This window comes from Hetaerina americana, unplaced genomic scaffold (assembly GCF_022747635.1).
Source record: "Hetaerina americana unplaced genomic scaffold, ioHetAmer1.1.p SCAF_4, whole genome shotgun sequence".
Lineage (NCBI taxonomy): Eukaryota > Metazoa > Arthropoda > Insecta > Odonata > Calopterygidae > Hetaerina > Hetaerina americana.
This window is the reverse complement of record NW_027286985.1, coordinates 65824292-65838675: the sequence shown is the minus strand read 5'-3', so window position 1 is coordinate 65838675 and position 14384 is coordinate 65824292.

Below are 14384 nucleotides of genomic sequence, written 5' to 3'. Positions count from 1 at the left end.
CAGCTTTGTTCCGAAAGTGATTAGTCAATGCTACAGTAGATTAGGATTAACTTGAGGTTCGTTAATAAGTAAGAGACCGTGCATTTGGCTTGACCTTGTGAAATTTTCTCTTGGGAAAGCACGTGCTGGAAAAGAGTGCGTTTCTAAGCAGCCGACACGGTACGTATTATAAAGGTCACGATCCATCTTACAAACGGTTAGTTTCTAATTTATAAGGACGTTGAAGAGAAGGCCAAGAATGGTGATTGATATTTGGGAGAACAACGATCAGCACTTTCACTGAAATTCTTATGGTCAAACAAAAAAATTCTAAATCTTTTCCCCGTAAATTCTGATTCTCCTATTAGAAGTTGCGCCTTTTACTTGGTTAATCCCTCTCAGGAGTATCATTGAGAAAGTTTCTCTTCCACACCTGTCTAGAAAAAACCATTACTTCTTACATAATTTTCCTTTCGTGTAATTTAGATAATATTTCAAAGCCTGATATTATCCGAATAATTTGAAATCGCCATTGGTGCGTCTCTCAAAAAAATTTGGAGTAGATTACTGGAGCATTTATTACTACTTTTTGTAGTTTTTTTGAGTTTATTATACGATCAAAATGTTATTCATTAAATATGATTTTTTAATATCCATAAAACTGACACAGTATGTCCGCAACTAACACCCATCAATTTTCGTTGTTTCATCCCCCGTTAAAGTCTCCAAACACCCTTGAAAATCGCATAGCTCTTCTACGGTTGAGTAATATTTCATGGTTGTGTTTATCTTTAATAAAGGAAATTATCACCACCATGCCCAGTATTATAATTTATGGAAACTTTTCTTACGGTTGTAATTATTAATATTTCACGATTTAATGTCTCCCTATTATTGAATGATATCGAAGCCATCCATAACTCTTCAAAAACCTTTGAAGTGTAAGTGGAAATATTCCGTAATTGCACATAAAAAGAAAACCTCAATCATTGAGCACCTTGGTTTCTATGATCTGTTGGGTATAGGTATTTACATCATAATGTCTGGCTAGGATTCACAAGTTATAAATTATATCGATACCTATTACATACTTGTATAATGTTAGCTTTATATTTTATGTACATTCAATCTTCAACTTATGGATTCGATTTTACATATGCATAGAATGGTAGAGTATTGATAGAGAGCCATTACTGGGATCCAGATGGGTTACTTCCCTCTAGTGTTTATGAGAAAACTTCCCAAAATTGCTGTCTGCACGTATCTTGACGCAAGAATAAAATTAACATGAGATTTGAATTTTAAAAAAAATCGTCTCATAAGCTCTATTGCGATTCATTAAATATATTTTATATGAGAAATATATGCTTAGAATGGCATTAAATTTTGAAATATAGTTATCATTGGAAATCATTCAATAAAGTAAAATATGCACGGCGAATCAAATTAATACGTTTTTTATAAGTGCAGTCTGTCATTAAAGCGATTTAGCAAATCAATTATACCAAATTAGTACTTTCACTCATTGATTACTCACAAAACTGATAAGGTACATGTTTTATCAGCCGGTTATAGTAAATGTATATGAATATAGTGGGTGAATTATTACTTGTGATGAACGGATGCCTAGGACAGCTGTTACCCACTAATTAATGAGATTCTTTTTAATTGACAATTAAAGGTCGTTTTGTCTCTCTCTCTCTTTCTCCTCTATCTCTTTCAAGGTTACTGCAACCATTAACCTTCAAACTTTGATCGTCCTTTTTCACCAAATTCCCGACTTCTATAGTATATTTCCACTGTTCTATGCCGTCTTCTTCTCAGCACTTAGAGGCAAACGACTTTCCCAAGAATACAATTGTGTTCCAGCTGTCTTCACATTTTACCTCTCTCTCTCTCTCTCCCCCCCCATTGGCCCCATATTACACACGCCATGCACCTCATTTACATTCACTTAGTCTTGAAGATATTTATGGGTGTACGGTTGAATAAGGAAGCAACATAAAATCGCTGTTCCATTGAGATAACCATAAGTGTACTGCTATTTAAATTACAGACTCCAAATCGTGGAAATTCAATGAACATTCGTCAATGCGTGCCTATCGATAATGAAAAGACTACATGCTTACTTCTCCCGGTTTTTTGGTGAGAAATTAGAATTAATGTAATTAGCTGGTTTTAAAGTGAAAGTTTTATATTTTCCCAATTTATTTCAGCTCAGGACATCGTATGGAAATGTTGACGTTTTCTGTAAAGCTGAAGTATAGCGTATCGGTAGGACAAAGCCCCCTTTCGCTAATTTTCAGGGTCAAACAAAGGTTCAAATTTATCAAGCGTCAACAGGAAAATACTTATTATTGGTCAAATTCCAAGATACTGCGGGAGATATCGCAGCAGTAACTTTTGACGGAGTCATCCGCTAATATGCATTACGATGCGATAATATCATAGTGTAAAAATCATTCGCCTTGACTTGACTTCGCAGAGGGATGATTAAAGGCGAAAGATTTTACACTCTGAAATTGTTGCATTGTTATTATTGGTCATCGGGGAACAAAAATATATATTTTATTCGGGAATCGAGAGTACTCCAAGCACAATTTTCGTCAAGTCTTTGGCCGTTGAATTTTATATGCCCGGATAGAATTTTAAAATTTCTTCAATAATTGAAAGGAGCGGTTTCCCCTCAAGCTCAATTTCACGCATATGTTTTTGGTTCGATGGATCTTGTGCACTCAGAGATCGTGGCAAGCCTTCACGAGTCATCACATGCATGACTGTGTTCAATCATCACCGATTGCTCCCATTCGAAGAGCTATTTCAACATGAAGTATGCAGTTTGCAGATGATGAAGTTGTACAAAAGATAATCCGGGATGGTCTGATGAAATAAGTGAAGATTTATTGTAAAAGTAGCCTCATATTTCAATTTGTAACCATATATCTATCTATGCTTTCGATAATGAATTCATAGCACTAACAATTCTACATAACTAATGATAGACCGGTAAGGATAACCTCAGTTGTTTGCAAAATAATGGAAAAAAGAATCGCTGACTACATTCGGGAATGGTGGGCAAGAGATAGATGGCTATTCAAACACCAACATGGGTTTAGAACGGGATACTCGTGTGAAACGCAGCTTTTGGGATTAAGTCAATACATCGGCGACGCAATAGATGAAGGAAAGGAAGTGGATGCAGTAATTGTTGATTTTTCGGCAGCTTTTGACCGAGTGCCTCACGATAAATTATTGTTAAAGTTGGATTCGTTACCATTGGACTTGAGGGTAAAACAATGGATAAAATATTTTCTCAGAGGCAGAACTCAAAAAGTAAAATTAGGGGATACATTTTCAAATGAGGCGAGCGTATTAGCAGGAGTTCCACAAGGCAGTGTTCTAGGGCCATTACTCTTCCTAATTTACGTAAACGATCTACCAAACAATTTACATTCCCAAATAAGACTCTTTGCTGATGACTGCATTATATACAGACGGATAGAACATGTAAATGACCACGTAATAATACAAAATGACATCGATCGCCTTGGTGACTGGGTTACAAATAATAATATGGGCATTAATATAAGTAAAAGTAAGCATATAAAATTTTCAAATAAAAAGAATGCAGAAAAGGAAATTTACACCCTCTTTGGAGAAAGAATCCCATGTACTAGTCAATGCAAATATCTAGGCATTTATTTAACTAGGGATCTTGGGTGGGGAGTCCAAGTAGACAATTCGACACGGAAGGCATTTAAAGTATTGCATTGGGTGATGAGAAATTTAAAAGGAAGTAGCGTAGCCACAAAAGAAAAAGCATATAAGGCACTGGTTATCCCTATCCTAGAATACTCCTCCATAGTATGGGATCCATATGAGGTGGGGCATATTAAAAAGATAGAAAAAGTTCAAAGAAAGGCAGCAAGATATGTACTCGGAAGGTATAAAAGTACAGATAGTGTCACAAAAATGTTAGATATACTGAAATGGGAGAGTTTGAAAAATAGAAGAAAAAGGAGTAGGTTAGGCGCGATGTATAGAATTGTTAAAAAGGACAAAGCGTGGGAAGATTTATGGAAAGGGATAGAAAATCCTAACTTTAAGGGAAAAAACGACCATAGCCTCAAAATAAAAATAAGGATTCAAATAACAAATAAGAAAAAATACTCTTTTTTAAATAGAACCATAATTGATTGGAACCAGCTGCCTGGAGGTTTGTTTGAGCCCTTTCCATCCAATTTTAGAAGTTTTAAGTTGAAATGTAAAGCAGCCACTGGGTAATAAACTTCATTGTAGTCATGAAAATATTGTTTGTATGTGATGTGGACGGCATATTGTATGTGATGTGGAAGTTTGTTTGCATGTGATGTGGAAGTGTCAAAATGTAAAAATATTTTATCTCTTATGTTTTTATGTGTTCGTATGTAATTTTCGTTGTAGAGTTATCTTTGACCTAACCTGACCGTTGCCACCAGGAAATTTGCCTAATTGCAACGTAATTGTGTAAATAAATAAAAAATAAATAACTAACAGTATATGGCTTCTAAAATTAATCACTCCATTGAAAACAGCGTATTCTGTACATAATTATAAACTCCAAATATGCCATAAAAATTTGGTAAAATTATTGGCAACGTTATTATATTGTCGTTTTTGACGAGGCTCTAAGTCAATGAATTTTCAAATTCTCGTGTATATTTATACTATTAGATTCATTCTGTCGAAGTGGAAGAAGTATACAAGTTTAGGATAGTATGGCAGATATAAGTAAAAAAGAATTTTGCTGAAATTACCCAAAATCCGAGTTTAGTTCAGGGGAACGACCTGAAGGGTCTGTAAGTAAGTAATTACATTATGGATGTGCTGATGACTATGGATTTTGCTCTTTCTGCCACGTCCTCAGTCATTACCTGCAATAAATAAAACTAGACATTCAAATAGATTGTCTATTTTCAAATCAACACCGTATGTGTATGCCTAGGATCTAAGACATCAGATCTCTCTTCATATTTTCAAGTTCCACCTGCTCTCTCTGTATCATTTCTCACTATATGTTAAACTCAGCTGATTCCATATCATCTTGATGCCTCGTCGTGGTAATGGACTCGAGTTTAAAAATCTAGCCTCCTCACGCAAGCCTATACGTTTCGGATAAGCATTAATTGTTTAACCTTGGATAGGAATTGTCGTCACTGAAGAGAAGACCTTTTATTTCATGCCGATACGGCCCCTAGCATGCTTTCCTTGAAGGAGACATGACCCGGCCGAAATTGTACCCGCGGGCAACCGCGGCTGCAGAAGCAGAACGTCCACCCACTCACGATGGGCGCGGTCCCGAACCATCCGACTCGCTTTCACCTCAAAATCCATGATGATGCATTATTCCCAGCGGAGTCCGGCCCGAAACAATACATAAAAAATCATAATAGCCCCGACGAGCCACTTTATTTATGGCTGGCTCCACGGAAATAGAGGGCGGCGAAATAACAATTAAGTCATCGGGGGAGCGGAGTGGAGAGGGGTTGGGGGAAGGAAACAAAAAAGTGAAATTACTTTTTCGTTTTCCTATCGCCGTCGAGAACGAGCGTGGAATACGGGCGTGAAGCTTTCGTGGGTGAAGTGGGGAGAGAGGGAGGGATGGTCGGACGGAGGATGAGCTACTTCGATTCCGTACGGAAACGAGAGGAGCGTGAAGGGCGTGCGGGGAAAGGGAGAGGGGCGGAGGGAGCGTGGGTCCCATCGAGGAAGAAAAAGAATGCTCACTTTTATCCGTCCTCAAGCAGCTAGAAGAAACAGAGAGCAAGGGACGACAGGAATTCATAATGGAACAAGGTAATGCACGAATAGAAAATCATTTGGAAAGAGGAGAAGATAACGGAAGCACGGAGTCAGGGTACAGCTTTAACCTGCAAGATGCAACGAGAGGGTGTAGCAGGGGCTCTTAGGTAAACAGCTTTAGAGTGATAATTATTGGTTGATGTTCCCTATAAATTATGTTCCCTAGTCTCGCGGTCTTAAATCGTACGACGGAAAAATGATTCCTTATATCCATCGATTTTTTCAGTCCCTTTCCCTTGACTTGTCACTCTGGTTTTGCGTACAAATGTAATGCAGAACCAACTCATATAATTTGTGTTTTGTTGAAAGGTTAGGTTAATTTTGACGTCAAAAACTGAGCTGCTATTGAGCTGAAAGTAATGGCCGTCTTTAGATGTACAGGTTCAGTTAGTATTTCCGTCGGAATGATAACATTACTTGAGATTTTTCCGATGTCAAGATGAGCTAACTGATTTATGAAGTCTCTTTTTTTACTTCGAATAATTTTTTCAGTGTATACTATTTAATATACTCGCGAATAATCATTTAACTTAATAACTAATTGTAACGGTAGACTATACTCTTTACCTATAATGTACCACACTGAAATGAGATGGAAGGAACTATTTCTTTATTATTCTCTGGCCCGAAGGACAATCAGAAAATTATCAGAGACAGCGCAACTAAAATATGATTCCAACTTTGACGTCACGTCTGTAAAAATTATTTGTAAAAGTTGTAAAAAACGAATTAGTTTTCGAGTATGAGTCTCAGTTTGATGAGTTGCTCATTATTCATAGGGAATGGAAGGCAATATTGCGAAAAGAAAGGATCGAAAGAAATAAAAGGAAGACTTACAGCATCGACATTCTTGCAATTTAGTGAGCGCGTCTTGAGATAATATGATCTTGCAAAAGAAATGTTTAGTCGAAGATAACATACTTTCGAAGCGGTTGGAGATATATTCTTATCATTTCTATAAGGTTAGTGTATCTTAAAGAATCGTTTCCTTCCTCTACTTCAGCGAGAAAATCTTTCCCAATATCTTTCTAATGGTTGATCATTGAATTAAATTTTAATTATTTTTTCAAATTTAATTTAATACAAATTTTAATAAAATGTGTATAAAACAAATGTTCTATGCAATCAATCAATTTTACACGTGCGTGTGTGTTAAATAATTCCAACTTCCAAAAATATAGTATGTACGTCGTGTTTATAAACTAAAGAAAATGAGGACGGCATTGAAGTTGATATTCACTTATTTTTTCATTTCTAAGGCGGCATATTTCCAGTTACCAGATCCTTCAGCCACAGATGGGCATTTTTGTTTGATTACCAACCGCCAAAGTTTTGGCTTTTTCGTCGTATTTCCCAAGAGTAGTTCCGGTTTTTTTGTTCATTTTTTTATTACCACAGCCGGTTTTCTAATCTCCTAAGACATCCCTCTCTAACAATTTAGAGTAGTAGGACGCCTTACATCCCGAGTTGTTCGGTCCCATATCCGTTTTTTCCAAAAGTAATCCCCTTTCTAGTTTTCTATCCGACAAATGTTAGACATTAACATTAGCACCGATCAAATCCAGCCAAGTAGATTATTTAAAGATAAAAGGGCGGGGCTCCATTTATTTCATGGGGAAAACATTCTTAATGCATATGGACGTACTAAAATAATTTACTTCAGCTTGGAATGTTCTAGTGTCTTGCAATACAGAACATCATTTAAAACTATGCAGGATGAGAGGTTTGAAATTTCCCATTAGTGTTTCCAATAATGCTTTTGGGGACTAAGAGATCGCGCGTTCGATTCACTTCGCTAGCTTATTCCATTCAAATGACATTCCACTTACTAAACGTAACGGTATTCTCCATCTCCACCAACGCCGTACTCTTTAAGTCACCCAGGAGGCGTGTGGCGGGGGGTGTTAGGGTCACCAACCTTCAATCAGTAGATGGAAAAGTTTTTGAGGTTAATGGCTCGCAGCTAGGCTCATCGGCCGTATTTCATTTGTCATTTTCCTTTGTTTTTGTTGTACTCACATATATTATGAGGAAATAAAAGTCCCTAAATCTATTGAAGCTGAAGGAAATCCCCCTTATTTTACCCAAGTGGTCAACTCTGCCGATAAAATGAGAAATCTTAATGGTTTGTTCGATGTCTTTAGTTCAATAGAATGTCCTGCACTTTGCCAGCATCATTAATCTCACCTTCTCCCTTCGTATTTGTAGGTACTCACATCCTAGCTACTCTATTAGGCCTGTTGCTAATTGCTTTTTTATGGTAACATTTCTTCACAAACCTAGTAGCCCTTATTTACAAATTTTCTCTCTTCTTAATCAAATCCATCTCCGGTAGGGGCGAAAACACCTACCGCGTGTTCTAAGAGATGGCTCACCAGCCCAAAGTAACACTTCGCCCATACTTTGTCATTACATGTTCCAGCAACTAGTCAAATAACTCCAAGTTCCTTCGAGGCGGCTCCACAAATATTCTTCACACGCTCACTCCATGATAAGATTTTTGTGTAGGTGACGCCCAAGTAGTTTACTTTTCCCGTGTATTGCATATCGACTTTGTCAATTTTGATTGCGGTGAATTTTCCACTTCTCTTTCCCCAAAATTTCTATTGCACAATTTTCTTTTGATTTATTTTTTACCGCTTTTCATTGTATCAATCCGAAATATTGTTAAAATCGCAGGGAGAGTCATCTGTGATCGACTGGCGACTTTATCTCCCTATAGACCACCTTGTGGTCCGCAAATACCCTAATACTAATATTTATGCGGGAAGATATATCGCTGATAAAGATTAGGAAGAGCAGTATGCCTATAACTCTTCCCTTCGGCCTGCCAGATGTTATAACTACCTCTTCCGAGATCATGTGATCCACTGCGATATTTTACGATGTGATCGATTTTCACTGTGTTAGCAAGGTTCTTAGGCGAATTAAAATTTTTGCTGTCTAGTGAAGCATGTGATGGCTCCACCACAAATTGTGAAACGCTCAACACGCATCAGAGTCCAAACTTCACCCTTTCATTGGTGAACCTCTGGGAAATCCTAAGAATAACGGTCTGAATATTCCTATGGGCTGAATTTTACCATACCTATAAATGGAAAACACACACGAAATCAGTAGGATCTAGTGGTAGTAGAAATACTTTCAATCCGTCTCTCAACCAAAATCATGATAGAAAAAACTCTGCATTTTAGTTTAATTTATGCTAAATAAGCGTTCGTTCTGATTGTTAAAATCAATTAGAGCAAGTATTTCCGGTTGCCGCATCATTTGTTTTACAAACTTTTTTCTTTTCCCCTCAACGACTTTGAAAGAATTTGTCATAGAAATGTTTCTAAGAAATTTGTTTCAAAAGCGGAATGTAAGCACTTTAGTATTATTTCTCCGATAACTATAGTTTTTTTATAGGTGTCCTAAATATATGAAAATATGTTCTCGCAGGTGTAATAATATATAATGTTTACAATACGGATCCTATATAAAACTGATTTCCAATGATCAAGAAGAGGATTTTATCAACTTTGGGCCATTAAAGTTGGAACGCGCTCGGTTAAACGGCAGTGGTTTACACAAATTCGTGCGACGAATTGGTATGACGTGAATTTGATCGTATTCATGACTGGCGAAACCCTCCACAACACCGAATCCACGCCCTCTCCACTTTTACTGGATACTTTATGGCTCTAATGTTTTTTTTTAAACTTTTTATTCCAAGGAACGTGAATGAACCTCCCCCATTCATTTCTCTTTAAAAAGAAGAAACATGATTAAACTGCACTGATGATTCGGATAAACCTCAAGATCAATATGTCTCCTCACCTTCATTTCCTCCCCAGTAAATCGTATTTGCTCGCCTACTTCCGACTTCATAATTCGACTTTCATCAACCAAAGGAACGCAAATGGAGCTTGAATATTCAAGTTATTTATGGTTCCACGACACCCCTTTGTTATTCAGCGATCCAAAATTGGGATAAATCTTCTTTTCCGTAGCGTACCGTCCATTCTTGGCTAGGACATCAAAATAAGTGGTGTGTGGTTCGTGATGAATATTCCTAGCACATTCTGAAGTCACTGGAAATTAACTTAAGTGTATTTCAGTGTGTCTTTTGTTGTGTTATATCACCAAGTTTTTATTAATGTAGAATAATTCTCCATTGACCATAGCAACGCTGAATGAAGGTAATTAGATTCATACCGGAAATAATTGGAAGCCTGCCAAGTTAAACCACAGACTGGTCAAACCAAGAGGTGCCAACACGATTTTATTTCTTGGGGAGAGGTAGCCTATACCGTGATTACACGAAAAATTACGGATTCTTCAGGAATTCACAATTTATAATTCATGATTCAAAGTTGTAGACTACCTGGGATAACTTATTGCCATAAATTTAAGAGGTGCTCTCTCTTCTTAACCCGGTTCTGCGCTGTTGGTCAAAACCATAAAATTTCTCGAAAGGCTTTTAAATGGAACCCTCTAAATCTAACGTGGATGGAATATACTTGGTCAAAAACATGATTGACCAGCTGTGACGTGTACCCGCGACTGCATAAGAATTTCTGCAGTTTGCTTTCACGCATGTCATTTAGTGAAATCAATCACGATGACAAGGTTTTTGATGAAATTTTTTAATAAAATTTCTGCGTGACTTTATGGCGGAATTATATGTAGAGGACAGTCAGCGGTTACTTCCCCCAATAACCTGTGATATATCGGGAATCTTTTCGGTTGAAATAAAATTGATGATGAATATTGCAAAAGACTGGTGTGGATAAACCTCCTGCCACAATACCTTCCCAGGGGCTTGCAGGGCATTATGTACCTCAATGTTCAGCGCTACTTGTTAAAAAAAACTTCATCTTCTCCGAGCGTCAAATTATCTACTTAAGGGCACACTTCGGTCCTTAAATTAGTGCAATTATTTCCAAAATGAACATGTGTTTTACTTTTATATGCGAAAATGCAAGGTTTTCGTCAAAAGCAGTTCGTCAAAACTCTCGTGTGGAGCATAGCAATCCACTGATTAGAGACATGGTGCAATTGGAAAAGTGGACCAACATGGAATAGAAGCTTTTGAAACATAGTGCTGAAGAGGAGAATACTGAAGATTAAGCGGGCAGATAAACTGAGGAATGAGGAAGTATATGGAAGCCTAGGAGTGAGGAAACGCTAATAAAAAACTCTATGGAGAAGAACTAATTGTATTGGACATATTTTGAGTACAATGGATCAATTAAAAACATTATAGAAGGAAAAAATTAAATAAAGAACCCGCGAGGAAGACCAAGGGATAAACAGTTGAGAAAAATTACGAGGGGCGTAAAACAGAAAAGCTATCTAGAGGTGAAGAAATGAACACTGAATAGAGAAGACCGGGGGAGCACAGTAAACCGTTCTCAGGATTGAAATACTGATTATGATATGAAAATACGCCCCCTTTAAGTTATTTTATCAACACCACTGGAAGGAGAATTATTTCCTACCTGTTCTACGGGAAATATGTGATGACACCACAAAGACGTCCCAAATTGACACGTTCCCTTTCGTTCGCACAGGGCCTTAACCATGGATTTCTCTCAAATAAATACCACAGAGAAAAGAAAGGCAAGATTCAACTCCATTTCTTCATCTATCTATCTTACCACCGCAAAACATGCACGCATTTGGCTTCGCTGGAATAAATACCCTTCCGATTGTCCACAATTTTGCGACCACCGTGACGAAACTTCGACGAAGAGGTAGACCAGGGCCAGGTGGATGGAGGGGGGAGGGGATGGAGGAGGGGTGAGACGGTGACGGAAACTTTCTCCCCTCTCCCACCTCACTCCACCATGCGACGTCTCTTTTTTTAATGAGCCGTGAGGCGGGAGGGGGGTTCGAAACGGGGAGGAGGTGAGTAGGTATCCTCCCGAGACTCGCGAGCTTCATCCACCTCGCCGTGACATCATTTTTCATCTCTCCATTCCGTCTCACCCTCTGTGAGGTTGGCGGGAGATGTGAGAGGGTCGGGACAGTAGATGACGGGAGGGCGGGCGGGCGGGCGGACGAGCGAAGCGAACCGCTTAGTTGTACCACCCGAGGCCGAGAGTGAAAGTCTTTCACCCGGGGACTACATTTTTCGATCTTCCACCACCCTCGCCTACCTCCCGTCAACCCACCCCATTTTCAGATCTCCCTTTCGCTCATCGTCACTCAGGCTCAGACCCACACTCCCTCTGAGAGCAAGTCCTCCATTCATTACGTTTCGACTTCACTCGCGAGAGGAGGTTGGCCCTCTTTGTCCAAATAAAACGGGCGCACACCTTCGATCGATTCTCTCCGCCCCCGTCCGCCATTCTTATCTCTCGCCCGTATTAGTAGGGTCTCCACCCCTCGCTCCCCTGGTCGAGGAATTGATGGAAATCCGTAATGGACCCGTTGTATAGGGACGTACGTGCGCGTATCTCTTTCGGGTGGGCTTCGCGTTGCTTTTGCGTCGGATGCACACGTGGTTCGTGGCGGGAGGGAAAGGAGGCACGTACGTCGATCGTGAGATGACGCGCTCGGAGGACCGGGGTGAACTTTCCTCTCGTGTTTTCTCCCTATTGTTCTTATTCTCCTTTTGTGAATCTCTTACGCACGCTTGCCTCCTCGTTTTACACGTGCGCGATGTGATGCGGAGAGGTCGGGCCGGTCCTCTCACAAATTTTTCTGACGGTTCGAAGTGTCGGAGTACAAGATTTACGCCGAGTAAAACTCGCCTGCATTCCATCTATTACATCTCGTTTGCCGTTTGTTGCGAACAAAGTGCAAATTTAACTGCAAGACCTGGTTCCCGTTGCAATTTGACAGTTTACTACACGATCCCCTTTTCTCCGAGCGATTAGTTATGTCTAAATCAACACAAATAAACAGCGGGTAATGCCGCGACAGGAACTTTAAACGGGGTCATCCACTAATGCGTATTAAGATGCAACATTTTCAGAGATTCGCCTTAAACGGGATCTAGTTTCGAATCTCGATCTAGCAAAATGATTGTTACACATTGAAACTGTTGCGTTGTAAGTCTAAATCAACCCAGCTATATACCATTTATCCCATGAGTCGAGAATACTTTCCAAATCCATTGAGTTTTTCGTCGAAATAATCACTGTTTCCAAACATAGTAGTTCAATATCATTGCCATTACAGGTCGTTTTAAAGGTAAGGCTCAATTTCCTGCATCTCTATTATCAAGTGTCCTCTTGGGTTATCTTCACGTTCTCATTTGCCTTTGTTTTGTCCTCCAATAGAATCATTCTTCGTGTAAATCATGGTTAATCGTCCACACTAATCAGCAGTAAGGTTGGTTTCATACGTGATGGTGAAGCGCGATTGGTAATTCCCACGGCATGCACAAAGTTCATTCTCTTTTGCCGCCCGCGGTTTCCTCTATGTAGATATGGGAGCCAGAAAATCGCACATTTTGGATAAAGTACCCAGAGGTATCAAGAACAAATCTAAGTGAAATCGATCCCGGGACTCTAGGTTAAGTAGCCAAACACCATATCCACTGCACCACCAAGCCGCAAATTATTAGCCCCGGAAATTGCCTTTATACTATGGAGTTAGATTCGTGGCCTTGCTCACCTAGGCGGCCGAGAATATTCCATGGAACTGAAATGTACCAAGGAGGAGGGGGAAGGGTGATCATGGCCCCCAGGACCCGCCCCTCCGTTTTGAGTTCATTCCAGCCCTGATCCACCGATTTCTCTTTGTACATAACCATTTACATTACAATGCCGATCATCATCGTCAATTTCAGAGCGCTGTCCCCCAGCTGACACACGATTTTTATAACTCATCTTAAATCGTGAGAGCTCTTCATTTGAGATTATATTTCAGTCTCGTTCTCAATAATACATTACTCATATTTTAATGAAACCAATATAGTTCTATAAAATTTAGTTAAATTTTGATATCATATATTTTATATCTCTTTCCAGTTCTTTTTACTTGTTTCAGTTTCTTGTTCTAGCCTCATTCTTCAGCAATGAGTTACAGTTTTGGTTTTTTCATCTCTCTTCCTTTTGGAAACTCTCCACTCACTTCCCCTGTCTTCACCGTCAGGATAAGACTTAAGAGATAGAGGGGAGGGGTTTTTTTTCATGTTCATATTCATTCCGATGGCCTTTCAATATATTTCGCAGCGAGAACTAAACTCTAGCGTCCACTGAGTCCAACTTTATGCCTGGTATATTGAAGCAGCTTGACTTTCGTATTCATCCATCTCTTAATACTGTATTGAAACAAATAACATACATTTATTATCCTTTTCCATCACTGAATCTTTCAGATACCTTATTAGACCATAGAAAATGAACTCAAGTCTTTATACCATCTGTAATAAAAATACTAGTATTTTGATTATTTTCTTACTTCGTTTCATAAATAATTAATTAAGGACAATAATGTTACTGTTTTAATTACCCTTTAGCAAGTATAAAACAGCAAAATAAGAGCAATAATACTCTTTTTCCGTTATGTGTATTTTACAAGTTTCACATACTAAATCAGTGATGGTATCAAGTGATTATAATTCTTTC